The following is a 20053-nucleotide window of genomic DNA, read 5'->3' on the forward strand; positions in this document are numbered from 1 at the left end:
CACATTTTGTATTCTGGTATTCCCATATCGCACCATTTGCTGAGTATTGTATTAATCGTTTGATTAATAGCTTGCTGTCACTGCCATGTCATAAGGCATCCCATTGCAACGTAGCTGGCTACACATCTAATGTGCAGATCTGAAAAATGACATTAATTCATTTCACCAAGCAGATTTGCTTTCTTTAGATTTAGTATCAAATGGTAATTCACCTCAACAAATTGGCACATGCCCTCAATTTTTAAAAAATTTTTCACCAGAGAAGAACTTGGTAAAGTTACTTCAAGCTACACTTCTTACATATATATGAACTTCAGGGAAAAAACAAAAAACAAAAAACAAAAAAAAGGGTAAATATTTCCCTGCTGTACATGCATTGTTTTTCACCCACTGAAAATTTGTCTCAAGAAGTGTATAGGTTACTCTGTCCAGAAGTTACTTTTGCAACATTCTTAGACAGATAGTCCCTGAAATTCAATTAGCTTTGGGCAAATTTGATATGGAACAAGGCTTTGACCCTATATGTGTGTTTTTTCTTGATTTTCATGGAAATAGTAGATATAAATAAGTGCAGACAAAAGGAGCGAGACTAGTTTATTTAACTTCATATTATCTACAATACTATAAAACCTGGAAATAAAACAGAAACATAATCCTACCAAAACATTTTGGAGGTTGTCCAGAAAAATCTAAGGACACTTGTTTCTACTGATATCTACATCGCTGGGCTCATTTCCATTAGCACAGGTTAATGGAAGTCCCTATCAGTGAAAATCAGACTAGCGTAATCACTGCACAACGACACAAGTCTCGGCTCCACCTGCTTTCAAACTGCAAACTTACACAGACACCAAGGCGAAGGATAAGATAATTGACGATAAGATGACTAGGAAAAAACCCTGATAGCTTTGGAAATGTTGGCCCGAGTCCAGATCCTCCTCGTCCTGTGCAGCCTAACCATTGCCCCTACCCATACTTCAGTCTCCCATTAGAGGACTAAGATTATTTGGCACAAGATCTACCACAGGGATCAGGCAGTAAGGTGTTTTACTGTAAATCAAGAATCTCTCCAGGTGGCCAAGATTGAAAAGGCAAAGCTCTTCAACATGATTTATGGCAGAAATAGGCTTAACCATTCCTGTAAATTATCATCACCATCTAGCTGCGTGCCCATGGATGACCATGACTCTCCAGTGAGCACTGTTGTGCCTTACACCACCGTATTATTTGTACTACCGCACACACTTCAGATCCTAGAGGAGTCTGTGGTTGAGTACGGCTGGACAGCAGCATCTTGGATCAGAGAATTTACTTTGGGGACAGAGAACAGGTACAAGTGGAAACAAGGGTGAAGGACTTGCCCAGGACCAGCCACCAGACTGTGGCAGAGCCAAGGACCTGCATCTTCTTCATCCTCACGTAGGACCACCAAGTTTCTCATCAGTCTAATAAGCTTCAGCATAGCTTATTTCTACACCTAGTCTCTGCAGGAGAGCAGTAGCCTTAAGATCTGACATTAGCCCAGTCTGGCCACCAACCCAGTGGGCTACTGACCGTCTCTGCAAACAGAGGTGCACCCGAAGGACATGCAGCCAGGAGGAGGCTTCGCTCCCCAAGGAGGTGATCGCTAGCTCTGCTTTGACGTGAACGACCTGGGCCGTGTTGGCACATGTCACGACCTTTGTGGGCAGCAAAGCTGTGGTGCTCCGACAAGCTCAGGTTTAACAGGACTTGTGCAGCTTTTTACTGCTGTCCTGTAAAATGCCTTTCATAAATGGAAACTTTATCCCTTTTTTTTTTCTTGCACAGATTACATGTTTCTATACCAAAACATATTTTTAGACAGGTTCCAAGTATTTCACTTGCTCTCTTAGCATTAACTACAAGTTAATCCAACCTTGTCTTGCCATGGCAGCCGTAGGTATAACACAGCCTTAGGAAATGGACATGTTTATGTTATTAACTGTCAAAATGCTTCCTTCTGTGCCTTCAGCAGAAGCATCACCACAGTTCAGAGCACAAGGGATAAACCAGCACTGTTCTGCCATCATTTCCAGGGCTGGAACTACTCTTCCCAAGTTGGGTTACACTTGCCTGCATCAGTGCAGTGTCCATAACAGGATAGCAGAGATATGCTGTTTAAAAAATCAGCATTTTCATGCATATGTACAGGAGGAAACAGATTAGCAAGGTGACAGATATCACTGGTACAAAATATATTCCCAAAGCTGAATATCTTCTGTGGAGGGCTGAAGAAAGACCTCTCAATATGAAATGACTATATGAGAAAATGGCAAAATTCACTGTCAGCTAACTTGAAATTTTACGCTTGAAGCTTAGACCTCAGTTCTCTGCTCCAAGACCCAATCCCACTAGTGAAGCAGCAATGAGCTTCCCACAGCTGTGCATTTTATTAGACAGTAGCAAATGAAACAGTGCCCTCTCTGTTGCCATTTCCCCTAGTGAGAGAATTACAAATCTGTGGACAAAAAGGTAGAGTTGAATAAAATCAGCGTATTTATTACTAAAAATCTTTTCGCACTTTTAGATCTCATTCTCTTTGCCTTCCTTTAAAGTTCATGATGTTTTGCAACTGATTTTTGAAAAGATCAAATACCTCGTTTTTTCACGGTGCTTTAACAAGCCTGAAGTTTGCATTCTGGAAAAAGGAACTCCATTTGCATGAGATTCTGGATCCCCAATGGTGGAGACATACATGCTGCTAACATTTATGCCAGAAAAAACCTTCACATTCTATGATAATAAATATATTCTTAAACAACTGCAAAGAAGCCTTTACCTCGACCTCCCACCAACAGGTTATTTTTAGAATTTTTTTAAAAAAAGAAAAAAAACCCACAAAAAATCCCCCAAATCTTTTAATCTAATCTTGGCTATATTTTCCCATTCAATGCCTAAGGGACATAGGATTATTTATAACAGGAAACCTTTGATTTCTGAGCTTTTATGTTTTTGCAGCGTCCCACTTCAAACCTACAATAATAAGCGTGTTGATTTTTAAGCAAAAAGCAAATTGCAGCATGCACCTAGAGCTCATTCCCCCACTTACTGGAGCTACCGCTACTATCACCTGTTGGCTTCAAAAGGAGCAGAATTCGGCCCATGTCAAGGGCTTGGATAATCCCACCCTTAAGAATTGCAAGGGTTTAACCTCAGGAGTATGTGAACGCATCCGAGAGCAGCATCTCTTATAGGAAGGCCGGGAACAGCGGTGATGGGCACATTGAGGAGCCCCCTGGGCATTTGCTTCCCCATTAGCACAGCCGGCGTGAGGGGTCACGCTTGCACGCCGGGCTGAGGCAGGGACTGAGCATCTCCCTGGTGACAGCACGGCCCCACGCACTCTCAGGGCCAAAGGGGCCTTCCCCGGTCTTGCTGAGACCGGTGGAAAGTTTCCCACTGATTTCAGAGGTTGGAATTAGGGCCATGAGAAGCATATGGATGGCATCAATTCATTTTTCCATATTGCAAAACACGTATGCATATAGCAGTAAGGGAAAACCCCAGCTCTGCCTCATCTCTTCACCATTGCTCCATCCTCTCCAGATTCATCTAATGTGCCTGTGACTCAATACTTGAAAAGTCCCTTTTAGCTCTGCCTACCTCCTCTTTCAGAGGCTCTTCTTTCTTTATTCCTCTCCCCACCAAGCTGTCCTCTCTTCTCCTATCTTTGGCTAGAGATCTCCAGTCCAAAACGAAGATGTTGCCACCTCTCGGTGAGTGACAGCTGCCAATCACTCCAGGCACTAGCATGGGCAGCAGGCTTCGATTCCTCCAGTCTGGCGACTCAGGCAGACACAAGGTATGCCCTTACAAATTCCTATTATTTTCAGTAAAACTACTCCTGCAGGACCCAACCCAATGGAAAAACTGCACTGACAAAATTTCAGCTGGATGGGGGCCCATGGAGTGGAGAATACTTCAGGATCAGGTGTTGGATCACCGTTTCCCTGCAATTTTCTTTTTGAGTTTAAATAAAAAGCCTCTTTGATGTCTCAGTCCTTACTAGAGCTCAGAATAATGGGATGTTTATTATGAAAGATCAATTCTTTTTTTCTTGGAAATTTCTAGTTTGATTCCTTTAACGCTTAATAAGCTTGTTGAAAGTAAAACTAGGGCAAGAAGCCACTCACGGGGTGAGATCTTACTGCCAGGTCCTGTCACTTCCACCTACAACTACTTTCTGGTGATATAATGTACATTGAACAACGTGGGTAAGATCAGATGGGTGTACACTGGTAAAGAGAGGGCTCTGTATCAGAATTTAAGTGGTTGCAGACCTGGAAAAGTTAAAAAAAAAATCAGGTGGTGATACATTTCCTGCAAGTCTCAATGCCCAGAAAAACAGGAAAGTTTCTTTGCATGTTTTAAAGAAATATAAATATATATATATAAAATAAATAAATAATTAGGTCTTTGCAGATTTTAAAATGATTGCCAAGCTTGGCTTATGAGGGGCAAATCAGCTTTCTGCACATAGAAACTTCCCTCTTCCTTCACGTTGCAGGTTAAATGGGAATTTAATAAAGGCATTTAATCAGGCATTTGATAATTTCAACACCAATAGCTTCACATAGTTCATTTTCATCTAATTATGGCTGTGAAGAATGCAATAATGGTTTTGCTTTTGCTGGAAAGCTGAGAAAACTCATTTTGCTGCTGGATTTGCTGGGCACTTTTCCAGGCAGATCGATGGAGCCTTGTGCCAAATCTGGTCCAAGGCTGGTCGAGCTCCTGGTTTCCTCAACAAGGCAATAAGGATGGACAGAGGAAGCTGCCGAAGGGAGAACATGACATATCCCTGGCTGCACCAGCCAAAGTCCCATCTCTGAACGTCTTTTTTCTGGTGGCTTCAGCCCTCCTGCTCACACACAGAAGCTGATGGTCTCTTTCCACCACCACAAAAAGCTCTGGAGACATTAAAATTGTCCACCAGAGAATCCACTATTGCAGGAGAGATCTTAGATCATCTTTTATTATTATTATTATTATTATTATTATTATTATTACTATTATTATATAAATTAGGACAGGAACTGGCTCCTTAAGCCTAGATAGAGAGCTTTTTAGGGGACAGAGAAAAGATGTGGCAGAGATGTGACCAATGGAGATGTCATTCCCCCAGTTTTGCCAAGGTGGTGACCACCACTTCCAGCAACTGCACTGGCTGGTCTGCACACAGGTAGCAGCTTGATTTTGGCTGGGTTTTCTTATGTTTCAAAGGTGGTCTGCTATCAGCTGAGAATCCAAAACCACAGACTAAAATAAATCTTAGAAGATCACTTTAAACTCACAACAGTTAAAATAATAAAAATAGAAAGCCTACACTGAGCTCTGGCAAACCCGTTCCTTTTAAAGTTTAATTCTTTCCTTTCCCCATGAAAAACGACAGTTCCCCCTGCCTTTTTTCTACCTTTAATTCCAGAAATGCTGCATTTATTCTAGTTGACCATGCACTCTCCTTCTTGTCTCGCTCCCTCTTGCATCAGAGCATTAATGAATGGGAACATTTTTCTTACTTCCAGATGCACTGCAAAAGGTTTCAAAGTAAACTCTCTGGAAGCCCAACAAGAGCCTATGGTTCCCTCTGTAGCACATTCATGGCAAGGAATCCAGCGAGGAGAAATCACCATGACCCCATCCTTGTCAGGAAAAATAAATATATTTTCTTCCATCCGAGCTGCAATTCTGCATGGAACAATTTAAGCCTTTCCTGCCACCTCTAGGCATTGAGGTTTGTAATTGAAATCCTGAGGAAGAGAACTGGCCAGCAGACAAGGAAGAAACTGTCATCCCTTTGCATCTGCTTTGCTTTCAGATGATTTAACTGGCCAACTGATCTTTGCTTTTCATTAATATTTAATTTTTCCCCTCCTCACGAGCAGGGTATTAACTGGAGGTGTTTTGAGTGTTACTCTCTGGAACCAGGAATGAAAGCTTCAATCCACTATGCTGCTCCGCCGAGCTACGTCCAGCCCAGCCTGAAGAAATCACTCCAGGGACTGAGAAAACCATCTGGCTTTCTGGGATGCTTAAAGTGCTTGGCCCTCCTGCCAGAAAGCAGCTGATTACTGCCAGCTCTGGCAGATTTTCCAGTGTGATGCCTGCCTATAAGCAGCCTGATGGCCCTGATGTAACTTCAAAGCTGGCCCTGCTTTGAGTGGGACTAGATGACCTCCAGAAGGCCCTTCCAACCTAAATTATTCTATGGCTATCACAACTGCTTTGGCATAAGAAGCTCAATGTGCATAAGCCAATAAAGCTCAGAGGTAGGTCTGATCTGCGAGCCGTTAATGCTGTTGTGTTTTGTCTGACGTGCTGCCATCCAAAGGCGAGAGACCAGCAGGTACCAGCAAAGCTCTAGCAAATTCCTACAGACCTCCTGACTCGTTTATGAGGTGTCTTAGGCACAGTAAACAGCTTTTTTTGTGAACCACACCAGGAAAGGAGGAAGGGAGCAGGACAAAAGCAAGGAAACTCGACTTGGGAAAACACCCAAACACATCAAGATGATGAAGAAACTGTACAACGCCTCGAGCGAGTGTCAGGCCTGTCCTCCGCTCCCCCCTTCCCTCCTCCACTCACTCCGGGCTGCCCAGCACGTTACGATGGGGAGCAAAAAGGATGATAACATTCACTGTTATTTTCCTTGGACTCGTGCTGATGCTACGAAAGGCTACTCATCGTCCGTGCTAGGTGACCCTGACATAAACCTTTTAGGAACATCAGCAAGTGATATCCCAATTAAAACTAGCTGGAAACTATTCAGCACTTATTTTCCCCCTTCCAAGACAGTGAAGCTTTGACTAATCAAGGACATTTGTGAGAAGTCATTTGCTTTCGCTGGGTGTGGATTTTATTTTCCCCTTTTTATTGGTGGAAAAAAAAAAAAAAAAAAAAAAAAAAGGAATGCCCAGAGCATTTCTCTTTTGGCTTTTTCTGTTATTTATTTTCTTTTTAACCAGTTAGGGGCTTATCTTTTTGAAAGCATCCCTAGAAAGGGGGCAGCAAAACTGGAAAGGAAGAAAATCCTTCTAGTTATGAGCAATCCTAGGAAGTGCCAAGCACAAACGACATCAAAAGAAACTGTGAGGTCCAACTTATGTGCTCATCTGCTGCCATCACTTGGCATCCTGTGTACCCTGACAAACAACTCCAGGCTTCATTTGTGAAGGATGTTGCCTGGCCTGGTTAGAAGACTTTCCCCAGATGTCAATCCTCCAGCGGTTGGAAACCTCTTTCTGATTTTACTGCTTAAATACGTTCATGGCTGGCTGGCTCTATCTATTTGTTCTTCTACTAGATCTAGGACACATCAATGATTCCTCCATTATCCCACTACAATGAAGAAATAGCCTCAACCCAAAGTGCCCATGTGCCTTCCCACCTGTGTGCCGTGTTAGACCTTTGCAGCTATAGGTGTGACTCCTATTGACTGCTGTGGAAATCCCACATATCCACACACACGTCCCAGAGAAGGGTTAGTCCCTTCACCATATTAACTTTGCAACAGCCCTTTCTGTGTACTCGTACCTATTGGTTGAGTTTCTTGCATAGAAATATTTAAAGTGTCTCTCTATAACACGCCTCTGCTAAACCCATCTACCCAAGCTCTTTGGGTAAACTGTCTGTCATTTTGGGTGCAAGGAACTTTACCATAAAAAATATCAGCATAGGAACATCTCAAGTCCGTCACAAGGCATCACTGAAAATTCTGGGGGAAAACAACCGAGTCATACTGGATAGAGAGGGATTATTTTGGTCCTCTGAGCTTTCTTTTCTAGTTCCAAAGTTCTCCCTTCCACTGTGTCTGACTGAAAGTTTTGATGCCATCTTAGGAAAAAAAATCTGTATATACACACATTAAAAAACCATATATGAGAAGACTATCATCTTGCTGCATTGTATATTCTACCACGATGAGCACTTTAACAAATGTAAATAAAAACAGCTTTCCCTCTTCTAACTCATCCCATGAAGCTTTAGTTTGGACCTCCACATAATCCATGGGATTTCTAAAGCTTTTAGTTTTAACTAAGTAATTTGTACGGCTGCCTGAGATGCTTCCAAATGTGCGGTAACTTGATTTTGGTATGCTCCCAACCACCTAATTAAAACCATGGAATAGAATCATTGGGCTTAGGTGATTTTTAATTCTTTTTTCCTCCTCCTTTTATTTTTTAATCAAAAGAAATCTTCTGAGTCACACACTAGGGGATTACTCTAAACAGCACTTTGGAAAGGGCGCACACTGGAAATCCTATATAGCAGCAGAGGAGAGTTGTCACGCATGCACATAGAGCTCAATTAGTCTGAATGCCAAAGGTTAGGGTACACACAGGAAAATCAAATTGCCTGTGATCCTCTTCTTACTGCAGTATCCCTTTAGGAATGATGTAATGAGGAAAAGAAGATTTCTCTTTCCAAAACCTTAACGAGGATTTTGGAACGACTAATGAAGAAATTGTCCAGGGCAGACAGCGTGGGGAATTGGGCCTTCTGGGTCCTGCTGCCGTTGGGCGCCCACCTTGTGCACAGTACCAGCAACTCCCTCACGTTAAATAAAGCTCAAAGCTCTGTTACAGACTTCCCTTCGTGGGGATAAACCTCAGCAACAAGCGAGATGCAAAAGCTTTCTCCCTACAGATACCAGCTGTTTGGAAACAGCAGCCTACAAACCAGAAATGGCTTTTCTTCTTGCCGTGTCGATATAGCCAACGGCCAAGGTCTGGGCCTTTTATTGTAATTGTTCGGCACAATAACACACAGATTGAAGTTTGGTTTTCGCGGTATCTGGCTAGGCATGTTGACCTGATGTGGATCAAAGACTACATGGTAGAATTAAGCAAATATAATCAGTGTAATATGATTCATTCTTGCCCTGCTGAGCAGATGTTTGAACAGATGTCAGGTAAAAAAAAAATATGTGCTAGGGCGTTAGTGCATTATTTTAAATTAGTGCATTTAAGAGAAGGGAGTATCTTTGCTAATCCCATTTAAGGTGAAAGCGAGTATTTATGACCTTGGTTGCTGGGAATTTATCCTCCCTTCGCCTTTTAGTGGACAGCAATCAGTAGTTCCCCTATCAGGGGCACTACGGGGCTGGTGGGCTAGGATGCTTGCCCAGCCTACTCTGCTTAGATCTTAGTTCACCACCCAGGAAACAAAATTTAACACACTAATTAAATGAGTAGAGAGAGGGTTAAAGATTAAGTCATCTATTAGCCTAATATATCTTGGGGAAAAAGTTCCTCCTGAGATATTTGGATTGCATTATAGAGTTGTCATCACTGTATTTTGGGAAGTTTACTGGGCCCCTTGTTCACTGCTGGATAAATATGTGACCACAGACCTAGCTTTTCCTGGCATTCATAGGTCTGCCCTGAAACCTGGGGAGTCCTATTATTATGTGCCTAATTAGTCATGTAATTACAGTAACTGGGTGCAAATTAGGTAATTATCAAAGCAATACTAATCTACACACTCCTTCACCTGAAGTTATATTTGCAAACTCAGTAACCATGCAGAAATCACATCAGCTGAATTAAAATTTATAGGCACCACTGGAGCAAAGCTCGAGTACATTTTGCATAGAACATTTTGCAAGAACATTTCTGCAGCATTTAAAAGTTGGGCCTCCTTTGTTGGTCAAAACTCCATAAACCCCCAAAACAAAATAAAACAAAACAAAAAAAAAATCCAGGAACAATAGTGCAAGACACAATGGTAGACGTGGAAGCGAACTCCTGTGATTTTTGTTTGCTTTTATCTTGGAGATTTTAATATGGGTTGTCTCTGCTTACCAGTTGTATTGGCTGGAGAGCTGACGTACTCCAGTAATAGCTCTGTAAAAAGGAGAACACAGACCAAAACAAGTAGTGGGAAGGTTTGGGGTGACTTTGCTCCTCTGCTCGATGTTTTCGTATCAGAGAGGAACATCAAGGCCTTCATCTTTGAGGGTCATTAATTTCTTGAGTGATCCTGGATGACTTCCCTATAAATCCCTATGGAGTTGATTCTTTTTATAACTATCTCATGTCGCTGGGGAAAGTTTCTCTAGCCAACACATTCACTCAGCCACCAAGGCTGCCTGACATTTACGCTATGATGTGACTTTGTTAACTTTGTCTGGCTGTGCAGAGGCATCCACATAAGGTCATCCTTTGCAAGAACAAGTCATTCCATAGCCATAGTATAATAAGGCATCAATACTTAGTACTTCGACAGCAGTCAGGTTGCTTTATTTACTGTTCATTACTGTTAACAAGAATTTGCATGTTTTTCTTCTATTTTATTCCCTTTCCCAGTTTTCTTTGCCATCAGAATGTATTGCAGCTCTGTCTGCTGTGCACAGAGAAGTTCACAGGCTTTGGAAACCTTTCAATTAGTAAACAAATTTAGACATGGGCCTGAAACACAAGTCTGCGTTGTTGCTGTAAGGGTATGGATCTCGCTTTAGCTACAGGGCTTGGGAGTGCAATTAGGGGAAAGCGTCTGTAGCAGGAGGCAGCAGCGGTCTGATGGCTAGAGCTCTCCACGAGCCTGAATCTCTTATTTCATTTTTGCTCTGCTACCAAGGCACTCTGTGACCTTCAGCATATCACTTCACCTCCACACATGCCCGATCCCTTCCCATTCATTTATTGCACCTATTCCGGGGTCTCATCCTAAAGTCAGCAAACAGGCTGGGTATTGGATCCAGATCCAAAAGCTCCTATCTGGGCTCATTTCCAGTAGCATATTTGAAAAAAAGGCTTTGCTGAAGAAGCCTTTCAAAGAGCAGCCTGGGGGATGCATGCCCCCCCTCTGCTGTATTTCAGAGCACGCTGAAGGGATCCCTTCAGATCACCGCAGACAGGGAGCTGCTCTGCTTGTGACCGATTTCCATCCTGCTTTTATCCAGAAGTTGCATCGTGATGTTGCTGGTGAACGGGGACCACAGTGATTATTTTAATTTTCAAAAACAGAAGAGACAGAGAAAAGAAACGCTCCAGGCAAAATTCTTGCACACGAAGTGCTCTAGCCCTAAAGGTGTGATGAAAGCATAATCCTGCACATAACCCTTAGTTCTGCTGCCTAAAATAATACTCCAGGATGCTGGCAGGGGAATACTATGCTTCCTGTGAGTGTTTCAGTTCACATTCTCCCAAAAATAACACAGCGACTGTTAACACCTGCACTTTTCAACGTTTCCTTGCTAACAACAAGGAGATTAATGGGTTCCATTCAAAAAGACCTTTTTGACCTCATTTATGATGTTGAGAAACTCAGGAAATTGCTTGCTAATCCAAATCTTGATAATCCCAGTATTCTTTAAAAAAAAAAAATCACCACTCACAGCATACAGGCAGGAGAGCTATTTTACCAAGGTATGATAGGATCCTCAAGGAATCACAGTGGGTGGATCTGTGCATTAAAAACAAAGCAGAACCATGGACTAGGGATGCAAGAAGAGGGATTCATCACCCTGCCTGCTGTTGCAAGCCACATACACTTAATTTGACCAAGACTTAGCACTTATTTTGGAAAGCTGAGGAAGAAGGAAGTCCAGGGTCATTTCCAGTGGCTCCAGTACACTCTGGCAGGATTAGACCCAGCTGATCATGCAGCCAGATCCCAGGGGGACCCAGAGACATCAGATCTAGCAGGTCCTGTCATCTCACTGCTGCCACAGCCAGGGAGCTGGCATGGGAACCTGAGCTGCAGGTTGGCTGTTTCTGGACAAGTCAAATCTTGCAGGTGGCATCACTTCACTCAGGACCTCAGCCTCGGATTTCTCGATGACGTTCTTTTCCAGTTTTCCATACATAGGTTCAGCCTTCTGGTTTTAATTTTATAGAGGACTGAAGTGTGTATATATATATATATTTTAATTATTAGGAAGACAAAATGGACTGAACCACAAGAGACTGCTGAAGAGTTTGCTGAGCAAACAGCCTTCCTTGGACTCTGCAAAGTCCAGAAATGCCAACATTGGCACCCACCTCTGTTTAAAGAGACGTTCACCTCCTTGCCCAAATGAGATCTGAGTGTACAAGTTCAGTCAAGAGCACACATGTGAGCCAGAACAGATGCAGGCTTCGAGACCTACCCAACTCTTCTGCAAAAGAAGGGAAAAATGAAAACTACCCTCCAGGTTCAGCAAAGGATGGCCAGGTATACCAGGTCTGCTTTAGGGCAACAGCTCGTCACTTCTCATCTCTCCTTCCCTCCCACCTCCAGGACGACGTGCTGAGGGTGGTCCTGTAGAAGGACCAAGACCACTTCTGTTCTCTTTCTTGTTTTGCTACAATGCTATGGGTCTCCAGCGAAGCAAGATCAGCCACCAAAAGGAGCTACAGCTAATAGACCTTGGCCTCTCCTGGGGATGAAGGTGGGACTTTTCTCAGTGGCCACAGTAGGTCTTGGGGTGTAAAGCTGCAACATCCTCTTTCCACCTGTCCTGTGCCTCGATTCCTCTGTAAGATAGAGGGGACCATTTTCCTCTGAAAAGTGCTGGTGGGGACAGATGCTGAAAGAGGGACGAGGCACATGGCAGCAGGCAGATAAAACAGCTTGGACCATCTTGTTTGAGTTAAGTAACTAGATCTCTTTGCTGCCTGGGCAGAAGAGCACATTCAGAGGGTGACTCCAGCCCAGAGAGATCATGACTCTTCAGGTGGCTAAACCCAGGCAGTAAGCTCCCAGTGCCGATATTTCCTTCCCACTTGCTCCGACCCTCTCACTTTTGTTCCTGTTGCCTTTCTGCTGTTTTATCTATGACCCCTACGTGACCATTCCAGGTTCCCCTACATGCCTTTCTCAGTTCAGCCCAATTAGCAGCCTTAACGAGCTCAAAAATTATCTCCAGATTTTGTTGGTTTAGAGAAGTGTTTCACCCTCCTGCAATGTTTAGATCCATCAGTCTTAAAAATACATCTGAACCAAGAGTGACCGTTCTGCTGCATTCACAGCTTGACCATTGCTATCCAGTACAACAGCACTTGCTTCATCCTGCAACTGTCATGCAGGAGACAGTGCTGTCACAACGCTTTTTCCAGAGTTAATTTTGTGCACAACCAGACAGTGAAAGCTCCACAGCTGAAGAGAACAGCAGCACTTACACAGCTTTTTCCCACTTAGGATAGGGTGCAATATTGTCAGGTGTGAGAGCAGGAAATAACAATGTGCAACCATTGTAGAGACTTTTACTAGTTGTACTAATCAAGTTGTTTTGTAGATACCAAGCAGGTGGGGGAGGGAGAATGATGGGATCATTTTAAATCATTTGCTTAATAGGAAGTTTTCAGGGAGTTTCAAACAATTGGGGCTGAGAAAGTACAGTCGATGTGTGTGTACACAGCGACTTGCAGCCGAAACGTGAAAGGTCAAGCCATGGAGGGCCATTGTTCAGGAGGCCAGGTTCCTCGGCGGACCTGCAGGAAGCACAGGGCAAAGCTAAGGCTACCTGTGCCAAAGCTGCTGCAAACACTTTCCCAAGCCAAACTTTGTATGCTGCCTCTTAAAAAAAAAAGTATCATAAACATGTCAATGGGCATGGGGGAAAAATAGCTTCAGACAATGAACTAAGTGCATATTTTCCAAATAATAATATGCACGTAATACAGGGCCTTGGTGATTCTTGGCCTACCAGGGTGTCTTGGGTGAGAAAAGTGGTAGCTTTGATCCTCTTATGAGAGAGAGGGGTGCTCATGTCTGTGCAAGGATGGCTTGAGTCTGTGCAAGCATATCCCAGATCTACCCAATGAATGATTTCCACTGGGAAACGCTTCACAGTTCACATAGCTTCAGACAGGTGAGGGGGATTTTATTTCAGTTTCTTTTTATACTAGTGTTACACTGCCTCTGGGAACCACTTTCCTGGATGGTCAGTGAGACCTTCTGCTCTTCACATCCTCATGAAATGCTGACATTTGTTCCAACCAATGCTCTGCTTTTTCTCTCCATCTCCTCCGGCCCTGCTATGTTTCAGAGGCAAACGGATCTGCATAAATGGTCCCTGGACACTATCAAAGCAGCCATGAAGAGATGTTTCAAATAAATCCCAAAATTAGAGTTTTCTGCAACCCAGCTTGAGGAGCTTAATATTGAATTCACTTAATTTGACATAAGTGTGAAGTGTTAGAACATAGAACAGTTCTATGAGAGACAGAAAAGTAGGATGAGAAAATTAAAAGATAACTTCATGCCCTAGATTATATAATGTTTTCTTCAATGCTATCACCTGTTGTCTGGTGCTCTTACTAACATTATCCTGGTACAACATTTTCCCGAAGTTGGGCACGTGTTTTCATTCAGTCTGCAGACCCAGCTACAAAATCAACAGCAAAGCGTATCATGATGTCAGGCACATTGCAAGCCCATATTTCAGCAGAGAAGCATTTGCACTTCACAGAACTGTAGTAAAGATCTCTTTCAAAGCCCAAGAAAGCTGGAGATACCATACTCTTCAAAGGCAAGGAAAAAGATATGAAAAAAAAGAATTAGAGGTCTGACCGATCAATGCATTAATTCCAACTTTATGTAGATTTTATATAGGTGGAACAATCCAATGTTGATTTGGCAACCCCAGATTTCCCTAAATAAGAACAAAAGAAAAAAAATGAAGGAAGTCTTTATATAGTGACAGCCTCATATCTACATGCACTTACCCCACTGGAATTCATGGTGTCCCGAAGACCCTTGGATGTACGTGAGCTATTTCCAAAGGGTTCAAGAACGGTACACTGTCTCCAGTGGTGAGAAAAGAAGGACCTGGAGATCAAAAAAAAAAAAAAAAAAAAAAAAAAAAAAAAAAAAAAGAGAATTGAGTCCTGGTAACTCACTGCAAAAGGTACTGAATTAAATAATGATTGTTGTTTTATCCAAGGGAAAAGCAGAATTAGGCTCAGGTAGGTCAAATACAATAACATTTGGGGGGGGGGGGAGGGAAGAGGGGGTCTGAATACTGATGGGTTTCAAAAGCAAGAAGAGCCAGAATGAAGTAGTGGCTCCACCCAAACATGAGTAATTAAATATTTTTCAGTTATTCTAAGACGTGAGATAGTTGATTCAGAGATCACGTTCCACTCGCAATCTGTGCAGGATAAAGCAACTTTTCCTCCGTTCATCCAACCTTCTCTGTGGGGTTCCTACTTTCTGTAGTTGCCTGGATGCCAAGCCAAACACAGATATTCCAAAGAACAGGAGGGATTTCAAAAACCTGCCCTGCTTTCAAGCAGAATAACCATAAAGCTGTTCCTAGACATGCACAGATCATTTTGTGCTAATCAGAGAGCAAACTCCTCTGCAAAATATTATTCATGGGACTGAACATCAGCCAACTGCAAAAACATTTTCTTAGCTTGTGGATAAACAGTCGCACAGTATCTGCTTAAGATAGAAAGGCCTCCACCTCCCAGCATTAATGTAATTTCACACTTTACCAAATAAAACGCCCAGAGGTTCCTGAGCCGCATGCAGGAAAATAGCAGCAAATTAAAACATGCAGCAAGACAGCTTTGGCTAAACTGCTCTGGCCTTTGTTTCAATTTCTTTTCCTGATTTGATCTGAGCTACTGAATTAAGAACAGTGAAACTGGGATTTTTTTTCTTTTTTAAGATTCAGTTTTAGGGGAGGGTGTTATTTAGAGAGCATAGGGCAGGAAACGGGGCCTACCAATGTCAAGAGAAAAAGAAGGAAAAGACAGATGAGGACTAAACAGAAAGACATAGATCATGCCCAACAGACAACAGTTTAATCCTCTCTGTCTGTGTCCATCTGCTGTCTCATCTTGTATTTGGGTTTGAGACATGAGGGGCAGGGACCTCATAACAGACCTCAGACAGAGCCTTTGAAGACACATGAATGTCCATGCTCAGTATCAGGAGTAATTAGCAAGCTTTCTAGCACTGCTAAGCTAGTTTTTTGATCCAGGGCAAGTTCAGCAAGGCCACACTTTCTTTCCATGAAAGAAAGATTATTAATTGGTATCCTGCCAGCCATAAAGAAAGGAAGAACTTGGCCTTGGACATCCAGAGCTTTCCTAGGCCACAATCCCAGCACGTGAGTAATCGGCTGATTAGCTTTTGGCTGAACACCTTGCCTCTCCGCGAAGCCGAGCCCAGTTCATCTTGTTGCAATGACTCCAGAAGAGGAGCCCAAAATCCTACCCAAACTGGACTGACACTCTGGGCAAGGCCACAGCTGAGAGCCAGGTCTGAGCACTGCCAAGTTTTAGGGTGGCTTGAATGTGACCTTTTAATGCTAGCCCACTTCAGAGGGAAGGAACATCTCCACGCAGCTACATTGCGTGTTCTGAGCGTCTATCACGTTTCAGCTCATTTTTCACCCCTCTTTTGACATTCAGATTGGTTAGATACCTTAAGTCCTAGAACACTTAATTATAGTTCATGCCATGATTTACCTTGTCCACTCGGACTTTGATTACATTAAGAAAGAAAAAAGATTTCATCTACGTTATCCAGTTATTCCAAGCATGATCCTTAGCCTGAAAATAAAACTGGAATTGGCTAGCAAGAGATGATATTTTTCTTCAAGACAGCTGAAGGAAGCATGAAAACCGCTGTCCAGGATATCCGGAACTTGGCTGGTTCCTTTCTCTTCCCTGAGTTTGCTCACCAAATGATTTTTGTTTATTTTATAAAAAGTCTGTTCCTCTTTGACAGGTGTCCTATAGGCAGAAAATATGTCTTGGCTAGGGACGCTCTGTAGGGATTTAGTTCTGGGTTTCTTCTAAGGAGTAATGGGAGTTTTTCTGCTAAAGGTAAAACCATTCAAGGCCTGTGCATGGGTAGCAGTGTTCCTTTCTATATTTAACTTAATATGTGAGCACGCATGCATAGAATTTCAGGCATGAGAAAGTACCCAAGAATTGAAAAGCTACATAAAAATGCAAGCAAACCGGTAGTGAAAGTTGAAATAGGATCTTTGGAATTGTGAATTAACATAAGCATAGAAAATTCAAGTCAGATTTGCAAAGCGTTGGCAATTTCAGGAGTTTTGCAAAATCAAAAATGCCAAGAACCCCAAGAGAGACAAACAGGAAGCTATCTCGCATTTGCCCAACTTTTATTTGGGTTTTGTCTAAAAACATTGGATTACTAGGAATTGCACGAATTTAAGTCTTTAAGTATTCCGCGCCTTTCTCTAGCAAAACTTTGGGATGACTCTGCTCTAGGAGTGCAAACAGGATACCAGGAACAGAGCTGCTCCCTTCAGCTTCCATCTCTGCTGCAGACGCTCTGCAAGACCTCGTTGCCGCTCGCCGCCCTGCCCCGTTGGCCCACGCTCAGAGCTGCAAGTCACAATTCCACTTTGTGTGCTGAGACAAAAGGCTCCGTCCGGTAACTAGAATAACTGCATGGCCCACAGTAGCCTTTTAACCTGAGTAATTACGTGAACCTTTGTAATAAGAAGACAGTGTAAGGATGCAGCCTCAGCTCATTCCTCCTTAGAGCCAGCTTACGCGCTACTCCAACTCCACAATGAACTGGTTCAGCTCACTAAAGCCAGCAGAAAATCTGATTCCTAGAAAACCAGCAGTTTCTGCTGGCTTGGCAAGGTCAGACAAATCCCAGGCCCTGTGGAAGGGAGAGGGATGGGCAACACAGCGGGGGGAAAGCAGGAAGATGGATCTGTGATGGCAGCAACATAGATTAATTTACACTATTGAACTGCACCCACAGCATGTTGATGTTAGGTCTCCCCTCGCTGAAATCATTTCTGATTTTGTTCCCTGTTATTGTAATATCATTTGAGACACCCTATCCTTACACAAAAACTCAATGCTTCCCTGAAGGGTAAACCTTTACAGGAGTTTATGTCTGTTATAGCCAGTAAAAGCCAATGAGCCAGAGTTAGCTTTTTTCTGCAGAGCGAGCCTTAGGAAGAAACAGCAAAGGAATGAATCAGCAAGTGCTGGAAAAGGATATCAGATTAATAATGCAAGTCAGGGGAGGACAGAGAGTAGCTGTGCAAATCATCCACATGAGTATAGGCTACAAAACTCAGTACAACAAAGCCCTGCAAGTCATGCTTAACTTTAAACATGTGTTTAAGTCCCACTCAATCAGTTGCTTAATCACTTTAATGAATACAAATGGCCTCAAGTGTTTAAGTACTCTGTTAAACATGGGTACACCAGATCCAACACTGCTGGCAGAACAGACCCCTTTGCACACCCACAGATAGGGGTGAATCAGTATTTCTGAGTTTTGTAACAGACATGTACCTTGAGTAGAGGTACTAGGACCCTCTGCAGAAGTTATTCTTCTATCTTATGTCTAATTTTCATTGCGAGACTGCATCTTTGGAAGCTTTGTTCAGAAATACAATGCAGAGAGAGAACTTAACCGATTTTACAAATAGGGAAAAGACTTGATTTGGAAAAAAAAACCAGCTTGCATTTCATCTCACTTGATGTTTTAGTAGACACCCAGTGCTACAACAGTAACTAGAAAGGCACTTAACGAGTTCTACAGAGATGGTGCCCAATAGCTGGATGTACTTTATTTTTCCTAGCAAAGTCTTCTCTACTGCTGCAAAACACTTTCATTAGGATCCTCAGCACATCGTTAAACTGAGAAGAGCTATGACCACTGTACTTGAAGATCTGCTTCTTGGAACCCCTCAGACTATCAAGGTCACCTTGGGACCTAAAAAAGTCAGAGGGATTTTCTTTAATGTGGGAGGGAGGTTTTGATGATAGATGATATGAGTGAACCAGAGCTCAGCCAGCCATTTTAAGTGTATTTAGCATATTTCAATAATGAGAGCTTTCATGCTATCCAATGTGCGTCAAGCCATCCTCTTGGCCTGGCAAGCATCCAGGCAGCAGTTCCCCTCCTCCCCTTCGAGATTCAAGAAGGGAGAACGAGTTAGAGAGTGACATGGCAAGTCTCCAGTCCTCTCTAAATATATTTTACTAATATGGCAGTTAATATCATGGACCAGTGCCTACTTCATAAAAGCAAATTTAATATGTCGGTAAGAATGTAGAGCGCTAGTGATTTAGAAACTACTATTTCTTGGACAAGGGCATACTTAAAAAAGCATGATCTCATAAATCTGTGGTTTCTCTGCATTTTTAGGTTGTGTATATGAGAACTCCCACACCACACAGCAGGACGTGTAACATTGTTAACTCCATGAACCCCAGTCACATGATGGTAATTACCGAAGACCTTGAAGCAAAAAGACTAATAAATTCAGTATTAAGAGCACAGCTCCTGTTCAGTTACACATAGCACAGGGCTGAGTTTGGCCCAAACCCATATGTGAAAAGGTCTTACCCTTTAAAGCATCTTGATTTCTCAACATGTTGCTGTTCATTTGTATACCTCTGTCTACATAACTGGACATAAAATAATCTAGCCAAGTGCCTTCAGATGGCCCAGAAGAGCACGAGGCCCCACGGGTGCTGGCTCCTACTTCCTTCAGTCTCTTCAGATACTCAACCTTGGTAGGCTCAGGAAGGACACTTAGGTCCCCACAGAAGAGTGGCCACATGTAGATATTCTGGTGAGTGAAAACTGTTTGAAACAGGGAAGCAGGTAGCTCAGTAAGAACAGGGTAATAAACAAATGGAGAAAGAACAGTAGGAACAGAAGTATTTTCACCATCTACTGCAACAGATGAGAAAGATACTTAGCATCTCTCAAGGTCACACCCCTACAGACGAATGCAGGATATCATACAAAGACTTCCACATCCTCCTCTTTCCAGAGCCACTGACAGAATATTACAAGGGGAACCCAGAGATGTTCTTCATCTTGCTGTTGCCATGGGTCTCTTCTCCAACTCCTAGTGTAGCTGGCACATGCCCGGTGCTGCTAACTCATTAGCTGAACCGAGCACAGTTTGCCCTGCTGTTTGACTCTGCTGCCATGGTTAAAGCCAGCCAGTTCTTTGAAGGAGACAGTAGGTCAAATGCTCCCCCAGGGCAAATTGGACTCTCTCCCCTGCCTTAGAGATTTACATATGTATTTTTAAAATGGAGCAATCATTAAAATGCTGCTTCATCCTGATAAT

The sequence above is a fragment of the Dromaius novaehollandiae genome, chromosome 13 (genome assembly GCF_036370855.1).
Source record: "Dromaius novaehollandiae isolate bDroNov1 chromosome 13, bDroNov1.hap1, whole genome shotgun sequence".
NCBI classification, from domain to species: domain Eukaryota; kingdom Metazoa; phylum Chordata; class Aves; order Casuariiformes; family Dromaiidae; genus Dromaius; species Dromaius novaehollandiae.